Raw genomic sequence first — 22,419 nt, forward strand, 5'->3', positions numbered from 1 at the left:
CCGAACAGGCGCCGGAATGTGGCGACTAGAGGCTTTTCACAGTAACTTCATTTGAAGCCTACTCTTGACAATAAGCGATTTTCATTTTTTTTCATTTTTTTACCTTGTCACTGACCACTTTTCAAAAATGGATATGAAAGAAATGGGGCTGGATTCTCTGATTCAGCGACTAAGTGTTGACGCCAGTGGAGTATGTGTGGTCTGTTACACTCACAATTTCTGCGTAAAACCCTCAGCGATTTCGGTACTGGTAAGGGGTTAGCAGTGACACTGAGCCAAACTCCCATGCCAAAAAAGTCCAGAGAGTGGCCTGGTCCGTGGCCGTGCGTGTGTGCGGCTGATAACCTGCAGCGGTCGCGCCGTACAACATGACGCCGGCCTTGCGCGGACCCACCCGCCATCCATGACACCACAGCCCTGGCACCACAGCTGGACACCCCCCCACCAGTCCCCCCATCCCTCGCAGGAGCCCCCCCCCGGCCAGCGGCACAGATCCCGGCCGAGTGTGGCCGCACTGGACACAGTCTGCAGCCGTCATGCCGGGTTCCCGCATGGCTGAGACCACACGCCGTTGGGAACTTGGCCATCATGGGCGGAGCATTGCAGGAGGGCCGGCCGATGATGCACCGACGCCATTGCAACGGCGTGCGACATGATGACACAATTTCCAAGGGGCGGACCAGAGTTGGGCGTCGGAGTCGATCTTCCGCCCGATCGGCGATCACAATATCGGCGTCGGGGCAACAGAGAATCCAGTCCATGGAGCCCAAAACTAGCCCAGACACGTTTAAGATGGGATAGCAGAGCCAAGAAACTTGCACATTATTGATCTGGCTGGAATGGAATGCATGGCCTCAAACAAGATGGAATTGCATCAAACTTCCTGTTCCATCCAACAGTCTGGGACATTCATTAATGGATCATCCTAGAGTTGAGTCCTGACTACAAATTGCGTGCAATTATCCAATGCTAGTACATGACCTGGCAATATGTACCCAATGCACTGCCAAACTCTGTTATAGGATAATTACAGTTGGGATGGAGAAAAATAAGCACATGGGCCATATCACAACAAACAAGTGACACCCCGTAGATTTATTGGAGTAATCACCGTAATGCATCTGGAGAAAAAAGTGCTAAAGACAGATGACAGTCATAAACAAAATATTTGGTGAATTATTTGGCATTAGGATTTTTATTTATATATTGGAGTCATCATAATTCACTACTGACTTCATCTATCGTGAGTTATTTCTGCACTTGCAGCCATGGAATAAAGAGGACAGATGTATTTTGTAATCCAGATGTGACCCTCTTAATTTTGCTACAATGCGATAAACCAAAGCGGAAAACAAACATTGGGAATACAGAGACGGTCATCAGCACTGGGAGGATGGGGCGCGTTGATTTGTGCAGGTCACCATGGGCAAATAAATCTTTCAGCGAACAGACAAATAATCCAGTCAGCTGAAATCCTGAAAATAGAGCAGCTAGTGGATGCCTCGGTGTATTTCGCCTTTCTCGAGTTGTGGAGATTTTTAGACAGAATCGATGCTGCCATCTTCAGGCAATAGCTGTCAGCTTCCGAAAGCAGGCTTTTCCTGGAGACAACATTTGGTTCTGTAAGGCATTTCTCCGATCTCATTGTTTGCTATTCAGAAACCACGGTGAAGTCCCAAACCCCTAAGAAAGTCAACAAGATTGAAATACATTAGAAATAATTCACTCTTAACAGCAAATTTGATAGAGTAAATGTAGAGACTCTGGTCAGGATTCTCCATTGCCCGACGGTTATATCGTAATCGGCAATCGGGCAGAGCATTGATCCTGATGCCCAAATCGGGACGGCGCCAGCCATGCTCCGCCCCCTCAGAACTGGTGTCACCACGTCGCAAGCCATTGCAACGGCGTTAGCGGGTCATTGGCTGGCCCTTCCGCGATGCTTCAGCCCCGATTGGCCGAGTGTCCGATGGCGCGGGGCACATGTAGTCTCAGCGGTCGGGAACCCAGCATGGCGGCTGTGGACCGTGTCCAGCGCTGCCACATATAGCCGGGATCCATGCCACTGGACGGGGGTCTTCCGTGAGGGCTCTGGTTACTGGTGTGGGGTGACCAAGGGGTGGCACGTCGGGTCGTGGATGGTGGGTCGGGTCTGCGGCCGGCCGGTGCCATGTTGTACAGCGTGATCTGATGCTGAGCCTGTGGGAGTGGGTTACCCGGAGCTAATGGAGACAATAGGGAGCAGCTGGGACATTCAGAGGGAGATGTCAGTGTCATTCCAGCAGATCCATAGCAGCTTGGAGGAGTCCCAGAGGCTGCGGGTGCATGAGATGGCGTAGGCACTGAGTGGCACCAAGGTCAACACTGCTTGGGTGGCACCTGGTGCACGATGTGAACATCATGAGTGAAGGTGATCAAGGCGTGACGCAGTTGGTGATGGCCATGACTGAGGGACTTGTCAGAATAACCACCTCGCTGGGGGATATCACCCAGTACCAGGCTGACCTTGCTGAGATTCTGCAGAACATGTCCCACTCTCAGATGGGAATGGCAGAGGCGCTGCCGAGCATGGCCCAGTCACTGAGGAGCTTTGCCGAGGGTGTCAACATGATGGTGCGGACCATGGGGAACTGCCAGGGCTGGCAGAGTCAGATGATGCAGGGGCAATTGGGGCTCAAACCAGCTTCCCCTCCATCCCAAGGTGAAGCTCTTGGGGGCCCTATAGGTTCCGACTGTGAGGAGGGGGTGCTGCGTGCCTACCCGGACCCATCCTGTGGAGTGGGGATGTTGGCCACCTGCTCCCCCGATTTCCAATCCGCCTAATGAGGTTGAATTTCACAGCCAGAACAATGGGCAGGGCGGCATGGCTGTGTATGTGCCACCAACAAATGAGCCAGGGCACTCCAGCCCCAGAGCCACCAGGAGATGCCCACCAGGGACGAGGTAAGCAGCTTGCTGCCTCTACATCAGATGTGCATCCTGGGCAAAAAACAAGATATAATGGGAGAGCTAGGAAGGCCAAGCTTGGTGTGGACCACTGAGGGCACCGGGGTTGGGGGGGGGGGGGGGGAGAAGGTGTGGGGCGTAGGTAGGGAGTGAAGAGGGTGGGGGTTGGGGGCTGGGGGGTTGGGGGAGTGGCACTTACAGAAGTGGGGTATTGTACAGCACATTAAACAACTTTTTGCACAACCATTATGATGTCTCTGCCACTTTCTTACGCAATGTGGGCTGACCTCCGGACCCTTTGCCCATCTCTCTAGGCATCCCCATCACCACCCACCCCTCCCCGTGGCACTCACTCACTCTCCGGCTCTGGATATGTCCCCGGAGCTGTGTCCCATTCCCTGGGTGTTGCTGCTGTGTGTGTGGTCTTGCCTCCCGCAGTGTTCAAGCACAGTGCCCAGGCATCATTGGGATGCTAGGCAATGACTCCCACATGCTACATGGCCCGCCTACCCACGGGAACCCACTTGGCATTGATGAAGTGCTCACTTAACCACGATTGCCAATTTGCTATTGGCAATAGCCTTCAGCCGCACGCCTCAAATATCGGTGGGGGTTATGTGTGGTCGGTGGGATAGATGCGTATGGACAAAGGTTGCCCCTGGAATGGGTACCCAAGATCCAGGGGTTGGCAGGGTGTTGTCGTGAGTGATTGCACCGCCCCCCCGGTTAACCCCCAAGCACCACATCCCGATTCCCCCATGGCGGGCCACCCCTGCAGAGGGTCCGCCACCCCCCGACAACCAGTTGGGTGGCAACCCCAACACCCCCGGGCTCTTTGCATGTGAACAAAGATGGCTACTCACCACCTTGGCTCCCCACAAAAGCCCTGCCATCAGCTTCTTGTTTATAAACAGGAGTACTAATCAACGCCAGTGTGAGCATTTGTTGAGGAGATCGCTGAATGATGGGAAGCCATTTGATATGGGGTCGCTCTCATTGATTGTATGGAAATGGGGCTTAAGTGGTGATAATTGGTTTCTTGCTGTGGCGAGATCCCGAATTTTGCCTATGGGAACGGGCCGTTGCATTGCAAACTGTTTGTCGCTCGCCGTGGTTCTTGTTTTTGGCCACTCCCACTATTCGCCGGCATCATTACGCTTGAGCGAGAGAGCGACGAGGCCAGAGAATTACGCCCTACACCTACACTGCTGCTATTCCTTCAAAGAACATCAATAAATAAGTTACATGTGATTTCCCTTTCACAAAACCATGGTGACTCTGCCCGATTACCGTCAGATTTTCGAAGTGCCCCGCTATAGCCTTTTCTATGATCGATTCTTACACTTTCCCAACAGATAACAAGCTAACTGGCCTCTATTTCCTGTTTTCTACCTCCCTTCCTTCTTGAATAGAGGGATTATATTTGTTATTTTCCAGTCTGATGCAACCTTTCAAGAATTGACCAAATTTTGGAACACATGTACAATCACATGAACCACCACTTTTAAGACCCTTGGAGCTGTCAAGTTTGGAATTATAAAGTCTGTAGACTGAATAGAAAGGAAGATTGATTGAGCAACCGTACTGTGTGTAAACATTGTCGCAGAATCAAACGAAGGATTGACCTTGGGACATACAGAGTTGGCCAACAATCAACTGGTGTAGGTTAAGGAATCTGTCATGCTGGGGTTAGGAAGAGAGGGGGGACTTAATCTGAGGTTTTCAAGATTATGAAAGAGATGTTCAAAGTTGAGCAAGGTAAATTGTTCACTCTGGATGGTGAAGGGTTCAAATACCAGGGGAACCAAGTTAAACACAAGGCCATGAGATCATGTGAAGGAATTAATCTATAACAGTTAAAGCATTCATGTGAAATTCTCTTCTCTGCGAAATTAGCAAACCTTTCACAAAAATAGAAAGTAGTATTACAGTTGAGCATGCTGAATTTCTGCATGTTCATATTGACAGTATGATGCCATGAATTATGCAAATAGGAGTAAAAAGAGAGCTCGGGTTAAATGTTCTTACACAAATGGCCATAGAAGTTATCAGAGTAGGTCATTTCAGTGGATAAATGGGGATTCAAGAGTCTATTGAATGCTTGTTGCTTGGGCACACATTGATTGAGGGATAGTGAGCAGGTTTGCGTAAGATCGACATTAAATAAGCAACGAGCGTTTTGAATCCAATGATGTACTGCTGGCCTCTTCACACCTAAATGAGATTACTGGGAAAAGTGAGAAAATAATTGCAACCACATCCCAACCATAACCCACCTGCCATGAAAAATGTGCAGATCCCAAAAACTTCCAATGGAAAAGGCCATTCATTATTTCGATTGCATCCGTCTAAGAAGACCAAATCCATCGCCTTCCTATTTCAGCATTTAGCCAATATTTAAATAAGTCTATCGGGTGGCATGGTAGCACAGTGGAGTCTGTGCGGAGTCCGCACGTTCTCCCCGTGTCTGTGTGGGTTTCCTCCGGGTGCTCAGATTTCCTCCCACAAGTCCCGAAAGACGTGCTTGTTAGGTGAATTGTACATTCTGAATTCTCCCTCAGTGTACCCGAAAAGGCGCCGGAGTGTGGCGACTGGGGGATTGTCACAGGAACCTCTTTGCAGTGTTAATGTAAGCCTACTTCTGACACTAATAAAGATTATTATTATCTCCATCTCCTTCCTCAGCAATTCATTCAAAATTATAGTGTCAGCTAGGCTCAGTGGCACTATTCTCCTCTGAGTCAGAGGATTATAGGTTAATTATCTCACACCCAGACTTGATCAGTTTAGTTCTGATATCTCGGTGCAGTACAGGGGCAGTGCTGCATTAATATGGTTTTCCTTTGGTCTAAATGTCAGAGTACTGACCTTTCAGCTACTTCTCTCCACAGGTCAATGAGAAGCATATCATAAATAAGAAGAACTAATCTGGCTGTTCTAATTTATTAGAAACCAAACCCAGGTACAAACAAATGCAGACTTTATAGTGAGGACTGTGACTCAGCCATAGATCAGCCAACATAGCAGAAAGCGAAACAGTCTTCACTGGTGTACACAACTCTTCCTGATGTCTCTTCTAAGGATCCCTGATCCTGGGTTTGTCCCTTCTCCAGACAACACACATTCTCACATCGCTTCTCTTCTTTACACAAAATCTTTAGCGGCAGGGTAATCGCCCATTCACCTTTCTCTAAGCAGCTGCCCTCTCCAATCCACTGGTGTGGAGCTGATTGAAGGCCATTGTCCGGTCTCCCTGTGGGTACATGCTGCAGGCTCACTGCCAGTCAAGGCAGAGGGGCTGCAACCAGTCGTGGCCCAGCAAGCCCCCACGTACCACTACTAATGGCAGATTGGCCCATAAGTGACTGGAACTACCGAGGTACCTGCAGTGTACCCACAGGGAGACGTCAGACCTCTGACCTCCCCTGTAGATTTTGCCAGTCAGGCGTCGGTGTCCTACAGAAGCAATGTCCGGATGCCCGATTGGATTTGATCAAATGTTTGGCAGCTGACTGCAGAGACTGCTACTCTGGTATCCAACGCGATCCATGCGAGTGCCTGTTCACCTGAAGTGTGTCATGGATTGGCGCTACTTGTGGTGCCACTACGCAGTGAAACTGCTGGCATGAAGCGACTTCCTCATCCAAATAGGCATGGGGAGGGCAGCCGTATCTGTCAGGTCAATCCGTCTCCTCGGTCTTGGTGGCCTGTTGCTGACCCGTATCCGTGATCTGTGTCTTCTTAGTTAGGGGAGACTGCTCAATGGCTCTCTGTGTCTCTGGCGGTGGTTTGAATCCCTGCGGAAACGGCCTCAAGCTTAGGGGCCTATCTCTCCGGGCCTTGGAAAGGACACAAAGCACTCATTCGGATGGCCTAAGTTCAGGACTGCCATGCCTTGGAGTTCCTGGACTCCTGGTTCACACTTTCACGGGAGACGACCATTTCAACCACCCGCTGCAAATCTAGGTGAGTTTCCGCTGCAAATCTCGGAGCTTCCATTGCATTGCTGCGTCCTGGATCCCACAAACCAATCGGTCTCTTAGGGTTTCATTCAATGTCATTCCGAACTTGCAGAACTCAGTGGCGCCTCAGCAAGCCATGAGCAGGATCGTTGATTATAACGTTTGTTCTAAATAAGTACTGCATTGCTCAACGTACTGCTCCCAATCATCAGTAACTGCATCAAATTGCTTCAATTTTCCAATGTGAGGCATCTCTGGGGCCAATGGAAAGTGGTCCAAGTTCGCAGCTCTTGGCGACGAAGGCAGCTCCACTTGATCCTCATCGCCAGTGTAGAATCCTCACAGAGTGATCACATGGAATGAAGGGTCGGATGCAAAAATAAAGGTTTACTGATATGTACATTGACGTCTCCACTCCCTGAAGGGCCTCTCACCCTGATCTACCCTCAGACCAGGGGTTTTCTTCTCTGTGGGCCCCCCTTGTTAAAGGGAAGCCCCGCCCTATTACCAGAGAAGTTCGCACTCTGTCGAGGTCATGGGGAACCAGGTGGTCCACACCTGTGACCTCCGCGGGAGTTGTAACACAGATATAACTCATATTCATATTAGATAATGAACATTATCTTTGACATACTGCTCCCAGGACTGTAAAACCATGACTTGATTTTGTTGTAACTGAATAGGAAATGCGACTCCAACCACAACATAATAGTTGTGTAAGTAGTGTGAGTGAGCGGATAGATTATGTCAGCGAGGCCTAACAATTCTGGCTTTGTTTTCCTCCAGCAGTTAAGCCTAGTGAATCACTGTGTAACCTTCACATTGAAAGTCCTTCCTGCATTCCATTCATAATAATGCCACTGTTCTTGTCTAGATTGTTAATTATCAAGACTCGCATCCGACTAAAGGAGATCAACAGTTCTGCTATTTTTATACACCTTGAATGAATGGTTTCACAGTACAGCACCCATAACGGCTGTTATTGCAAAATTGAAACTACATTTACAACAATGGCATATTAACTATCGGTTTGCTTTCTTTTGACCAGGGCCATTAAAATATCTGTTACAAATACATATAGATACATAGAAATAGGAGCAGGAGGAGGGTTTTTGATCTTCGAGCGTGCTCCGCCATTTATCACAATCATGGCTGATCATCCAACTCAATAGCCTAATCCTGCTTTCTCCCCATAACCTTTCACCCCTTTGCCCCCAAGGGCTGTATCCATCCACCTCTTGAATGTATTCAATATTTAAGCATCAACTACTTCCTGTGGTAATGAATTCCACAGGCTCACCTCTCTTTGGGTGAAGAAATGTCTCCTTATCTCTGTCCGAAATGGTTTACCCTGAATCCTCAGACTGTGACCCCTGGTTCTGGACACACCCATCATTGGGAACATCTTCCCTGCATCTACCCTGTCTAGTCCTGTTAGAATTTTGTTAGTCTCTGTGAGATCCCCATTCATTCTTCTGAACACCAGCATGGCATGTTTAAACTATTTGTGATGCTCGTCATTGTGATTTGGAAAGGTTCATCATTTAAAAATATATGGGGGGGTTGGGCGGGGAGGGCTGCAGGTAAGGGGCTGGATTCTCCATTTCGGAGACTAGGTCCCCACACCGGCATGAAAACGGTGGTCTTTTAGACCAGGAGACCTGGCACAGAACGGCCATTGATTCACTGTTTTGCTGGGGGCTGGCAGGGAGGCAATGTAGATCTCGCAGCTCCAGCTGCCGATACGGCCCTGAGCACTTCCGAGTCGGTGGCCGCGCCGTGCTCCATGGCAGACTCAGCCCGTAGACACGGACTGCCAAAGTAATGCCACCCTTCGCCCCTCGCATGCCCCAACCCGCCTGCCCACAGTGCCCCAACCCCGAATGCAGCCACCCTGCCCCCGGATCAGCCCTTTCCCGACTGTGGTGGCACCTGACTGAGTCCACAGCCACCACGCGATGTTCCCAGACGGTGAGAGCAGATGTAACCCATGCCGTCGGGAACCTGGCCGGTCGGGGACAGAGCATCGCAGGGCGGACCTCAGGCAATGGCCTCAGGCCGTGGATAATCAGCACGGCGAACTCCGAGAATACAGTGTTTTTCAGGGGGCAGAGAATACAAAAACTGGCGCCGCTCCCGATATTGGCATCAAAACGGATTCTCTGCCCTGTCGCCGAACGTGATTCCGTCGTTGGGGAGCTGAGAATCCAGCCCAAGGAGCCTTGTCATCAACCACCCCTTTGACTCTCATCCAATCTCTCAACGTTGCTTCTCTTCCATATTTTGCTCAAAATATTTCTTTCTCCCCCCACTCTCTAAGGTCTTTTACCACCTCTCTGTATAGGGTGTATTTCTATCTCTACTAACCTAACTTTCAACATGATGGGCTGAATTCTCTGGTGGCCACCATCATTTGCTGAGTTCCAAATATGACGGCGTATCCAGCGTTGAGCACCAATCCCATTCGATGCATCAGTCGCCCACTGATGGCGGCATCGAGGTCCACACCCTCACCAGCAGGAGAATGCAGATGGATCATTTAAATTCTCTTGGCCAGGTGGCCGAGAATTGGGGTGGGCATTTATAAACATGGCCCTGATGCGTTGGACCTTGCGGTAGGACAAGGAGGTAACTCTTTAAGGGAGCTGCCCCCAAAGTCCATCGGAGGACCACCCCCTCCCAATGCAAATCCTGCCCACCAGTTAAGTGCTTTAAGTACTCTCACTCCCTCTTTTTCTCTGCGGAAAGCACTTAACTCACTTTGATGCAGCCCAGGAGTTGTCAATCATAGCTAGATGCTTATAAACATTACAGTTAGTTTTACAGTTGAATACTTGAAATCCACTCAAGTGTGAAAGGAGATGGATTAAACAATGCAGACAGCTGTGTGTCTGTGAAGCTATCTATCACAGCTTCGTTAAAGCAATTTCACAGAGAGATGAATGAAAGGCTTGCAGATCAAAGATTTGAGGGGGTCTAACACTGACTGTTTTTCTCTTTCCAGGTATTTCCAGGTGCTGCTTTCTCTGCCTGAGACAACAGGTGTATTGCACAGGTGAGTTTTATAGCAGTTTCTGTCTGGACTGCTGCCTAACTTCCAGGCAGGGGTCTCTCTTATGGGGATGAACCAGCCACGGGACCTCGCTATCGGGCCGCCCACTCTAAATAGCCAACAGCAGGACTCACAACGGAATCCCTCTCAATCCCCGCCAAGAATAAATTTGCTTGGCAAAGGATTGTGAATCGTTCCTGGATTTGCACTCTCAGTACAAGTGCAAATTAGTTGCAGGTCATCTCCGGTGGGAGAACTTAGCCTTCCAAACAGAGAATTCCGGCCAGTGTTATTCTCCAACTGCCCTCCTCCAAATTGACCCTTCTTCCACTCTGACATTTTCCTCTCAGTCTCTCTCTCTCTCTCTTTTTGAGTGTTCTCTTTTCCTCCTTCACCATGAACTTTGTCTCTATCGGGTTCTATCTTCCTCCCATTTTCTTCCCTCATTCAGTGGAGCATCGCTCTCTTTCAGTTTGTCTCTCGCCACCAAAAAGGGATAATCTGATGTTTCTTTGTCTGCATTAAGAGGTCCTCCCTGTCTTTCCCTTTTCTTACCAGCACATGGTAAGTGGCTGAAAATTATTTGGCTCTCTTTCACCAAGGTAAGGAGGCAGGGTAGGCATTGCTGACCTTTGGTTTTGATTCGGTGGGATAAAGGTTTGCTACTCAATGCCCCAGTACCACAGTGGAACCGCAGACTGAGGTTGTGAGATCTCTGTTTGGTGCTGTGCAAGTTCAGATTACTTTCATCATGACTGTGGTGCTCAGTGCTCCAAGGGGCTAAGTAATCTGTCCTGTAACATGTTGCCACAGTGGCATTGGCCTTGTGGAGCACAAAATGTAACCAATTTCCTTTTTACAAACTGCAATTGAAACTCCTTCCCTTTCAGGTTTTGCATTCCACATCATAACAAATGGTTCTGTAAACAAAAAATCTGTTGCTTCAACTCCCTTTTGCCAATTATTATTGCCCTCCGGTTACCCTGTCTATTCTATCAAGCCCCACCATCACTTTACTCATCTTCCCTTAACAATCTCTGTTGTATGGAGAAGACCCCGTCGCCAGCGAACAGCCGGAGAATTGCTGCCTAGTGTTTTCTGGGAATTTTCTGGGAAATGTGGTATTTTGTGCATCAACAGGACATCTGTGGGGTTCCCAGGTATCTGCTGCTTTTGTCCTTCTAGATGGTAGTGGTCGTGCCTTTAGAAGATGCCAGGGTTGGTGAATTGTGAGCACAACATTGATAGTTAAGCAGGCCATGTGGTGAAGTTTCACTTTTCTGTAATAACTTATTTTTAGGCGGTTATGGTTGAATTGATGGGAAACTTTCATAGTGAGAATGTCTCAACTAATTCTCTTTTGTGCTGGAATGTGATTGGAAAGGACCTTGCTAAGGTAGAATTTGTCAAATGGTCGAGCCACTATAATTGGGAGGAGAATCAAAATAGCCAAATGAAGGGAAAAACAGATACTTAAACTGATGAGAAAGATTCAAACTCATCAGTGAGGCAGAAGGAAATTAAAAGACAGTAGATGGCAAACACAAGAAATGCAATTTTAATTCTCTGCTGCATATATACTGCACATCTCCTTAAACACTGAAACACTTTGCGTGCACCCAGGCCAGATCACCATGACTGAAACCCTTGTCCAAACCCTTGTTTCTACAACTACATAAAACAAAAAAGAGTGGCTAAAGTAAATATTGGTCCTTTAGAGGATGAGAAGGGAGATTTAGTAATGGGAGATGAGGAAATGGGTGAGGAACTGAACAGGTTTTTTTGGGTCGGTCTTCACAGTGGAAGACACAAATAACATACCAGTGACTGATGGAAATGAGGCTATCATCGGTGAAGACTTTGAGATGATTGTTATCACTAAGGAGGTAGTGATGGGCAAGCTAATGGGGCTAAAGGTAGACAAGTCTCCTGGCCCTGATGGAATGCATCCCAGAGTGCTCAAAGAGATGGCTTGGGAAATTGCAAATGCACTCGTGATAATTTACCAAAATTCACTAGACTCTGGGGTGGTCCCAGCGGAATGGAAATTAGCAAATGTGACACCACTGTTTAAAAAAGGAGGAAGGCAGAAAGCGGGTAATTATAGATCAGTTAGCTTAACTTCGGTAGTAGGGAAGATGCTGGGCAGCACGGTAGCATTGTGGATAGCACAGTTGCTTCACAGCTCCAGGGTCCCAGGTTCGATTCTGGCTTGGGTCACTTTCTGTGCGGAGTCTGCACATCCTCCCCGTGTGTGCGTGGGTTTCCTCCGGGTGCTCCGGTTTCCTCCCACAGTCCAAAGATGTGCAGGTTAGGTGGATTGGCCATGATAAATTGCCCTTAGTGTCCAAAATTGCCCTTAGTGTTGGGTGGGGTTACTGGGTTATGGGGATAGGGTGGAGGTGTTGACCATGGGTAGGGTGCTCTTTCCAAGAGCCGGTGCAGACTTGATGGGCCGAATGGCCTCCTTCTGCACTGTAAATTCTATGATAATACTGGAATCTATCATCAAGGAAGAAATAGCGGGGCATCTGGATATAAATTGTCCCATTGGGCAGACGCAGCATACGTTCATAAAGGGCAGGTCGTGCCTGACTATTTTGTGGAAAATTTTGAGGACATTACCAGTGCGGTAGATAACAGGGAGCCAATGGATGTGGTATATCTGGATTTCCAGAAAGCTTTTGACATCGGTGCCGCACAAAAGGTTGTTGCATAAAATAAAGATGCATGGCATTAAGGGTAAAGTAGTAGCATGGATAGAGGATTGGTTAATTAATAGAAAGCAAAGAGTGGGGATTAATGGGTGTTTCTCTGGTTGGAAATCAGTGGCTAGTGGTGTCCCTCAGGGATCAGTTTTGGTCCCATAATTGTTCACAATTTACATTGATGATTTGGAGTTGGGGACCAAGGGCAATGTGTCCAAGTTTGCAGACGACACTAAGATGAGTGGTAAAGCGAAAAGTGCAGAGGATACTGGAAGTCTGCAGAGGGATTTGGATAGGTTAAGTGAATGGGCTCGGGTCTGGCAGATGGAATACAATGCTGACAAATGTGAGGCTATCCATTTTGGTAGGAATAACAACAAAAGAGGTTATTATTTAAATGATAAAATATTAAACCATGCTGCTGTGCAGAGAGACCTGGATGTGCCAGTGCTTGAGTCACAAAAAGTTGGTTTACAGGTGCAACAGGTGATGCAGAAGGCAAATGGAGTTTTGTCCTTCATTGCTTGAGGGGTGCAGTTTAAGACGAGGGAGGTTATGCTGCAATTGTATAAGGTGTTAGTGAGGCCACACCTGGAGTATTGTGTTCAGTTTTGGTCTCCTTACCTGAGAAAGGACATACTGGTGCTGGAGGGTGTGCAGAGGAGATTCACTAGGTTAATCCCAGAGCTGAAGGGGTTACATTACCAGGAGAGGTTGAATAGACTGGGACTGTCATTGGAATTTAGAAGGATGAGGGGGGATCTTATAGAAACATCTAAAATTATGAAGGGAATAGATAGGATAGATGTGGGCAGGTTGTTTCCACTGGCGGGTGAAAGCAGAACTAGGGGGCATAGCCTCAAATTAAGGGGAAGTAGATTTAGGACTGAGTTTAGGAAGAAATTCTTCACCCAAAGGGTTGTGAATTTATGGAATTCCTTGCCTAGTGAAGCAGTTGAGGCTCCTTCATTAAATGTTTTTAAGATAAAGATAGATAGTTTTTTGAAGAATAAAGGGATTAAGGCAGGGGTGTGCAAACTACGGCCCGCGGGCCGCATGCTGCCCGCCAAAGGTCTTTATCCGGCCCACCAAGATCAAGTCATAAAAAAAATTTTTAATTTTTTTTTTTTTAATTTTAAGGTTAATGGGGGGGGGGGGGGGGGGCCTGTTGGGTTACTGGTATAGGGTGGATACATTGACTTGAGTAGGGTGATCATTGCTCGGCACAACATGTGTTTCATGTGAAGTTTCTACTTTAAAATATTAATTAATAAAAATTAATTGCTTTTTTCCTTTAAACTGAGTTACTTTGTTTTTCAAATAAATGTGTTTCATGTAAAGTTTCTATTTAAAATATTAATTAATAAAAATTAATTGCTTTTTTTTCTTTAAAAACTTTTTATTTTGGCTATTTTAAATATTAATTATTTTACTTAATATACTATGTGGCCCTTTAAAATTGTGAATTTCTGAATGTGGCCCTTGCACGGAAAAGTTTGCCCACCCCTGGATTAAGGGTTATGGTGTTCAGGCCGGAAAGTGGAGCTGAGTCCACAAAAGATCAGCCATGATCTCATTGAATGGCGGAGCAGGCTCAAGGGGGCCAGATGGCCTACTCCTGCTCCTAGTTCTTATGTTCTTATAAACATTTGTTATCTCCTAACTTGAATTTGCGTCTCCTGGATGATGTCCAATCCTGTAAACCTTATCATACCTAAAACTCTGCGGCTGCAATCCTAGCTTCAAATCTGAGGTCTGTGTTTTTTAAAAATTCATTTATGGGATGTGGGTGTCGCTGACTAGGCCAGCATTTATTGCTCATCCCGAGTTCTGGAACATAGGTCTTCAGCCCCATTGCCGGAATATTGTCAGAACCTATAACCTTTGCAGTTTCTTGTGCCTTCAGCTGTTTCTTGGTATCCCGTTGGGTGAATGGCTGCAGACAGACATCTGTGATTCTGGGAACCTCTGGAGGAGGCCGAGATGGATCATCCACACAGCACTTCTAGCTAAAGATTATTGTGAATGCCTCAGCCTTATCTTCTGTACTGATGTGCTCGGCTCCTCCATCATTGAGGATGGGAATATTTGTGGAGTCTCCTCCTCCAGTGAGTTGTATAATTGTCCACCACCATTCACGGCTGGATGTGGCAGTGCAGAAGGAAGCCATTCAGCCCATCGAGTCTGCACTGACCCTCTAGAAGAGCACCCTACCTAATCCCACTCCCCTGTCCTGTCCCCGTAATCCTGCAACCCCACCTAACCTGCACGTCTTTGGACACTAAGGGGCAATTTAGCCTGGCCAATCCACCTAATCTTCACATCGTTGGACTATGGGAGGGAACCAGAGCGGCCAGCAGAAACCCACACAGACACAAGGAGAATGTACAAAGCCCACACAGTCACCCAAGGCTGGAATGTAACCCAGTCCCTGGCGCTGTGAAGCGACAGTGCTTCAGGGTTGGCAGGGCTGCATTTACCTACATTGATTCTGGGTGTCGCGTTTGGTTTCATTCCTTTGTGTTTACTTGGTAGTGGTTGAATATAACTAAGTGGAATTCTGAACCATTTAAGAGCCAACCACATTTCTGTGAGTCTGGAGTTACATATAGACCATTAGTGAACCAGATGAGTTTTGATGCCAATGGCTTCCTGGTCATCATGAGGCTTTTAATTCGCCATGGTGGGAATCGGACCCAGGTCCCCAGAGAATTACCCTGGATCCCTAGATAGTTCATGACAATACCACTAGACCACCATCATGTCTATTCACCTGATCTGCCAGGAATGACTAGCGTACAAAAACTCTGAGGTTCCTTTTTTTAAAAAATAATTTTTATTGGAATTTTTTTTGAAAAATAGATATCAACAGAACAATAATAATAATAACAATAATAATAAACACCCCCCGGCACCCGTAACAACGCATATAACAAACCCCCCCCCCCCCCCCCCAAAACCCAATAAACAACATCAGCGCCGTTTGGGGCCCTTAAAAGAGCCCACAAGTCCTATTAAAGCGGGAGCTGCCGAACGTGCGGCTTAGCTCCACATAGCCGCAACCGGAAGTCACTCTGGGGTTCCTTGACAACATGTGGGGCTGGATTCTCCGATTTGCAGACTAAGTGCTGACATCGGTGTTGGAACAGTGGTGTTTCATGCCAGAAAAAATGGCGCAACAGCTGCACTGATCCTCCATCTGGTGGGGGGGGGGGGGGGGGGGGGGGGGGGTGGGGGGGGGGTGGGGGGGGGGGGTGCTAGCAGTCACGCAGCATAAAGCCCCCCTGCAGATACGGCTGGAGAATTCCCGGGTCAGTGGCTGCACAAGCAACATGACCGGGTGGACCCGGCCTGCCAAATAATGTCCCCCCATAACCTCCTCGCCATCCCAGACCACCCTCCCCCAAGCCCTCGCCAAAGCCCCCCCCCCCCCCCCGACCACTTGCATGCCTCCCCCCCACCCCTGACTGTGGCGACGCTGGACAATGTCTGGAGACTACCCCAAGTGGGGTATACGAAAGAAACACAGTGTTCAGCGCCGTCATGAACGCGGCCGATCGGGAGTGGAGCATCGGGGGAGGGCCTCAGGTGACGTCCTGTGGCCGTCCCGACGACATACGGCATACTCCTTGATTCTCCGGCCAATCGCCGATGCCGATTTCAGCGTCGGTGACCAGAAAATCCCGCTCATGGTGTTTATGTTTTAACTCCATGTTGAAGTGTTGGTGTGTTTCTGTTGTGTGTGTGTGCACACGTGTGTGTGTGTGTGTTGATATGTGTGTAATGTATGTGTATTGTGTGTGTGTTCTAAGCATGTGTGTGTGCACAGGTGTGTGTGTGTAGATGTGAGCGTGGGTGCGTTGATGTTTGTGTGTGTGCGTGTGTGTGTGTGTGTGTGCGTGTGTGATGCCACTGACTGGCTCCTGTCCGGGGTTCAGCCTCATTGTCAGCTGGAGATGCAAGACAGAGAGTTCCGCGATGGGGTAAGAGTGATGGGACGGTGGAGAGAAGCGTTTTGTTTCTGGGTGGGGGAGGGCCGAAGGTGGGTTGAATGGGTGGATCGCGTGGATGACCTATTAGGGGGAGGAGGTGTGTTTGATTAGAGAGGTAGAAGTTCAGACCCTTGGGGGAGGGGGGGTTTGTCGGGCAATGCCAGAAACTTCAGGTGGCTTGGGGCAAGTGGATTGGAGACCTAATGGGGGATTGAACACCTGATGAGAGGTTGGAAGCCTGAAAGGGTGGTGAAGATAATCTGACACCTTGGGGGAGAGGTTTGAGGCATGAGACATTGAAGACCAGGGCGGGAAGGAGGGGGGGGGGGGGGGGGGGGGGGGGGGGGCGGGGGGGGCGGGGGAAGTAACTAAATGCATAAAGGAGGCGTCAGGAGACCTGAGGGGTTAGGGCAATGAGGGACCTAATTGGAAGATTTCACAGGCCGGTTTGCAGGATACTGCTGGGATGGATATTCAGAAACAATTTTGACAACCGGCTAGCAGCGTCCCTCCACTCCCCCCACCCCCCACCCCCCTCCCAAGGGGGGCCATAAAGTCCAGCTTGTGAACTGCCTTTAACTCTACAGGTGCAGGTGCTACAGCACGACAACAAATTGGTAAAGCTCCACTCTCGTACTACTTCACACCAATTTAAAATATAGCCACTCCCCTTCTCCCGGACACACTGATATAGTCTGAGCTCCTCACCACAATACTTTCTATGACAGCCGCACTCCTTTATTAGCATATACTTTGAAATAATCACAAACCCCTGACTACAACACGATAGCAACGCCCCTTCACAACAACATCCATCGATGGTTATACTCTCTCAGTACAACAAAAAGATTTGGATTTAAATGGAACTTTCTTGACTTCAGGACACTCCGAGGTGCTTTGCAATCAATGAAATGAAACGGAAAGTTACTGTGAAAAGCCCCTAGTCGCCACATTCCAGCACCTGTTTGGGGAGGCTGGTACGGGAATTGAACCGTGCTAAGCCAGCGACTTAGCCCTGTGCTAAACCAGCAAACATTCTGGTTGAAGCACTGTTGAAGTGTATTCACAGCTCCGATGTATATAACCGGATGATGTAGTCACACTCTCTCAATGTGAGACACCATTACTTTGCGACATGCGCACACTCCCTTATGCAACTGTTTCCAGCTTCATCTTTCACCCCTGAGAGCATGCACAATCCTCATTATAAAACAGATTTGCCCATACCTCTCATTGCAGCACATTCCAACGTACCTCCAATATGACCTTACCTTTGATAAAAGAGCATCAGAAAATGCCCAGCATGTCAAAGACCATTGACCTCAGTTCGGTTGTCCAACTCCGGAGTTCAGGAACTAACTCGCCTAATAGCTTTGTTGTCCAGTTCCATTGGATTATTTACTAGATTATTTCAAGTGCCTTTTGAGCCAATACGTTTGTCGATGGACTGTAGTCTGATATAATATTCCAGGTTTATCTCATAACCCGCGGAGGCGGTGGCGTAGTGGTATTGTCACTGGACTAGTAATCCAGAGACCCAAAGTACTGCTCTGAGGTCCCAGGTTCAAATCTCTCCACTGCAGATGATGAAGTTTGAATTCAGTAAAAATCTGGTGATGACCATGATTGTCGATTGTCACATAAACCCATCTGGTTCACTAATGCCCTTTAAAGAAGGAAAACTGCCATCCTAACTTGGTCTGGCCTACATGCGACTCCAGATCCACAGCAATGTGGTTGACTCTTAACTGCCCCCTCAAGGGCAATTAGGGATGGGCAATAAATGCTGGCACAGCCTGCGATGCCTACATCCAATGAATAACGAGGATTTTGGATCTATCATCTTTTGTAACTCCCAATGCTTGGGTTCAGTTTCCTTGGCCTTCCCAGCACTTTCTCCAACAGACTTGGATCATTTTGAAGTGTGATTACTAAAAATGCATCATATATTCCAAGTGAGTACTGCCCAGTCCATTGAGTATCACCCATGGCTCAGAGAGTGGCAGAGGGGTGTGGATACAAGTTCCACTGCAGGGAGTTAGAGCGCAAATTGTAAACTGATCCCCCAGTGCCACACGGAGGGAGTGCTGGACTTTCAGAGGTGCCATCTTTCTGATGAGGTGTTAAACTGAAGCCCCAACTGCTCTGCTCTCAGACGCACCAACCCATTGATACTCCTTCAGAGTTGAACAGGGTAATTATCACCAGCATTCTGAGCCGCATTTGCCCCTCAACTAACTTCACAAAAATCAGATTATCTGGCCGTTGCCTCATTGCGAAACATGGGAGCTTGCTGTGAGCAAATTGGCTACCATATTCCCAAAATGACACCTTGTCCTTTTGAGACATGGCGGGGTGAGGGGTCCTGGCGTGTTGGAGTGGCGTGAACCACTCCGGCGTCGGGCCGCCACAAAGATGCGGAAGTCTCCGCACCTTTAGGGGCCAAGCCCTCACCTTGAGGGGCTAGGCCCGCGCCGGAGTGGTTCCCACTCCGCCGGCTGGCGTGAACGGCCTTTAGCGCCACGCGAGCCGGGGCCGAAAGGATTTCACCGGCCAGCGTAAGTCCGCGCATGCTGACGTCATACCGGCGCATACGCATGAAGACCATGGCGAAGGCAGAAGAAAAAGAGTGCCCCCATGACACAGGCCCGCCCGCCGATCTGTGGGCCCCGTTCGCGGGCCAGGCCATCATGGGGGTACCCACCGGGGTCAGATCACCCCCGCCCAAGACCCTGTAGCCCGCCCGCGCAGCCAATCCCGCCGGTCGGGTACGTGGTTTAATCCATGGGCCGGAGAATCGCCGCGGGGGGCCCACCGATCGGTGCGGGGGGCCCGCCGACCGGAGCGCCGCGATTCCCACCCCCGCCGGATCTTGGGGAGCGGAGAATTCAGGACACGGTGGGAGCGGGATTGACGCCGGCCCCGGGCGATTCTCCGACCCCCCGGGGGGTCGGAGAATCCCGCCCCATGTTTCTCTTCCAGATTCTCTTGTTTAAATTCTGATTTTTTTTTTAAGGACAAATGGATGCACTGATGAGATGGTCGCAGCTGACCACATGATGGTAGTTCTGGAAGGTTCTGAGCAGTTCAAAAACAGGCAAAGCTTAACCCATCAATACTGTAACATTCCGACCAAGCGAAAGGATTACTAGACGACCAGCACCAACCAGCTCCAGACAAAGGCGGAGTGATTGTGACTCCTCATGTCCAATGTTGTGCAAGTGGTTCCACAGTTACCTGCTCAAAACACAATGGGTTTTAACAGGGGGCCTCGGTAGCTGAATGGCTCAACCTGTAACCGCCCTGTCACATGGCTGAGAATTGAGTTGTTAGAATTGCTTTATTTCTATAACTTTTTCCTTTTTGTTTTCAATTGTGGTTTAGCCTCCAAGAGAACGTCAGGCTCCAGGCCAGCAGCCTGCCTCTGACCTCCAACTCTCTCAATGTCTGATCTCCAGAGGAATTCCCATTTTGCCCACAGAGTGAGCTCATTTCCAGGATGCAAGAACACTTTCCTGCTCCTCCAAACTGCAACCAGGATCTGCCGGACAAAGCTGCATGAAAAGACTTTAATTGGACATTGACTTACTGGGCTCACATGAAAAAATTTATCTTATTAATTCAGGTTCTTTGTCCGGTACCTCTTTCCTTCCCTGATCCCTCTTCTATTATATGAATCCAATAAGTTGTGAACCCCCTTCCAGGTCATGTGATAGAGTGATTACAGGTTGAGCCATTTAGCTCATTTAGCCCCCTGTTCAAACCCATTGTGTTTTGAGTACAATGTAACCACTCGCACAACATTGGAGATGAGGAGTCACCGTCGTTCTGACTTATCTGGAGCTGGCTGGCGCAGACGTCTTGTCTACTAATCCCTTGGCTTGGTTGAAATGTTTGTACAATGTAAGGGGAGTGCGTAAGATAAACACACCCTTTCATTTCACCGTATCTCCAGTTTGTTTTGGGGTTATAGATAGAGGATTGGGTCACCCCAAAACTGAAGGGTTGGAGAAAATACACCAGCAGTTAAGAAAAGGGGAAATCAAAAATAAAAATACATCTTTTTGCTTCTGGATGGGTAGAAAGAGGAGTCGCCAAGGCTGTTTAAATTAATTCCCCTCCTGTCCTTAACAATGTCTGAAATGCACTTTGGCTGTCAGGCACTTTGGGGCTTGTAAGGTCATGAAAGGTGCAACATAAATGCAAAGTGTTCCTTTCTATTTGTGATGGGGGCCAAGTTTAAATCCGTCAGAAGGGCTGGCAGAGAATACTCACCAAATGGGAAGCGGCAGTTGATGAAAGAGAAGATTGTTATTTCATAAATGGCTGTGTTAGACATTGCAAAGTGTTTTGCCCGGAATGGTTTAGACTGGCAGTAAAGCTTTATTAATGAAAAAGTAGCCTCGTAATATTTTAGTGCTTTAAAGTGGTCAGTCTCGCTGAACAATGGAATTGCAAGACTGACAGACGTGACCCCATTCAGAGGCAGACACTTCAACTGACTCACCATCCACCAATTAGAAACAACAGAGGCACATAAAATATTTATAATTTGACAGGCACTGGGTTTTTAATGATTATCCATGAGGTAATCCAATATAACAAAATACCGCAACTCCTTTCAAACATTAACAGCCCCGTCTTGCTTGTCTGAATAATGTTTAATTAATATCTGGAAAAGATTAAAAGAAAAAAGTAACAAAATGTCTTTGTCGGTCATTTATTTGTGGGATATTGTGATTTTTAATGTCCTCATGGATAATGACATTGGAGTTAATGTAGTATCTCATTGCTTAGACATCTGAATGTCAATCCAGTCTGCAATGTAGCCTTAACAACAGAGCTTGTGTCTGAAGACAAAGAGTATTAGATCTTGTAAACCAAGAGGAAATTGGAATAATAAGTGCCTTTCTTCCCTCGCTCGGCAGTCCATTTAGAGTTAGCAGTGACTAAATTCAGAAGTATTCAGGCCTTATAGAATAGAACAGTACAGCACAGAACAGGCCCTTTGGCCCTCAATGTTGTGCCGAGCCATGATCACCCTACTCAAACCCACGTATCTACCCTATACCCGTAACCCAACAATCCCCCCCTTAACCTTACTTTTATTAGGACACTACGGACAATTTAGCATGGCCAATCCACCTAACCCGCACATCTTTGGACTGTGGGAGGAAACCGGAGCACCCGGAGGAAACCCACGCACACAGGGGGAGGACGTGCAGACTCCACACAGACAGTGACCCAGCCGGGAATCGAACCTGGGACTCTGGAGCTATGAAGCATTTATGCTAACCACCATGCTACCCTGCTGCCATAAACCATTACCTTCTACTGGTAAACCACGAGCTTCAAATTACTGAAGTTTTCTGGTGTAAGGAAGAGAAAGCGGTAACACCGGAGGGGAAGGAGAGGGTTTGAAGAAGAGAAAGGTGAGCGGGAGAGAAAAGAAGGGATGGAAGAAAATAAAAGCTGCGGGGAGGGCAAGAGGATGGAGGCGAGCAAGACAGTAAAGAGGAAGAGATGATTGAGGAAGTTTAATGAGGAAAGAGCGATAGAAAGAAGCGGACGAAAGGAGAAAGAGAGACAAAGCAATGACATGAATTAATGTAGTTCCTTTAACGTCAAAGAATGTCCCAAGATGCTTCAGAGGCGAAATAGGCAAAATAATTACGGAACGTTGAGACAAGGAAGGAGACTGACCAAAAAGATAGGTCAAAAGGTTTGGCTTAACAGAGATATTAAAAGGAGAAAGGGAG

The 22,419-nt window shown here is 48.1% G+C and overlaps 1 long non-coding RNA gene across 1 annotated transcript in view; it reads left to right on the plus strand.

Annotated features, from left to right (window-relative positions):
* The window catches only part of LOC119968748, a 141,877-nt gene extending 120,524 nt beyond the window's left edge, over positions 1-21,353 (plus strand). The window contains exons 2-3 of the long non-coding RNA XR_005461196.1: positions 9,913-9,963; positions 20,045-21,353. This is a non-coding gene — a long non-coding RNA (uncharacterized LOC119968748). The remainder of the gene's footprint in view (positions 1-9,912; positions 9,964-20,044) is intronic.
* Positions 21,354-22,419: the final 1,066 nt, after the last annotated feature.

This window comes from Scyliorhinus canicula, chromosome 7 (assembly GCF_902713615.1).
Source record: "Scyliorhinus canicula chromosome 7, sScyCan1.1, whole genome shotgun sequence".
NCBI lineage: Eukaryota > Metazoa > Chordata > Chondrichthyes > Carcharhiniformes > Scyliorhinidae > Scyliorhinus > Scyliorhinus canicula.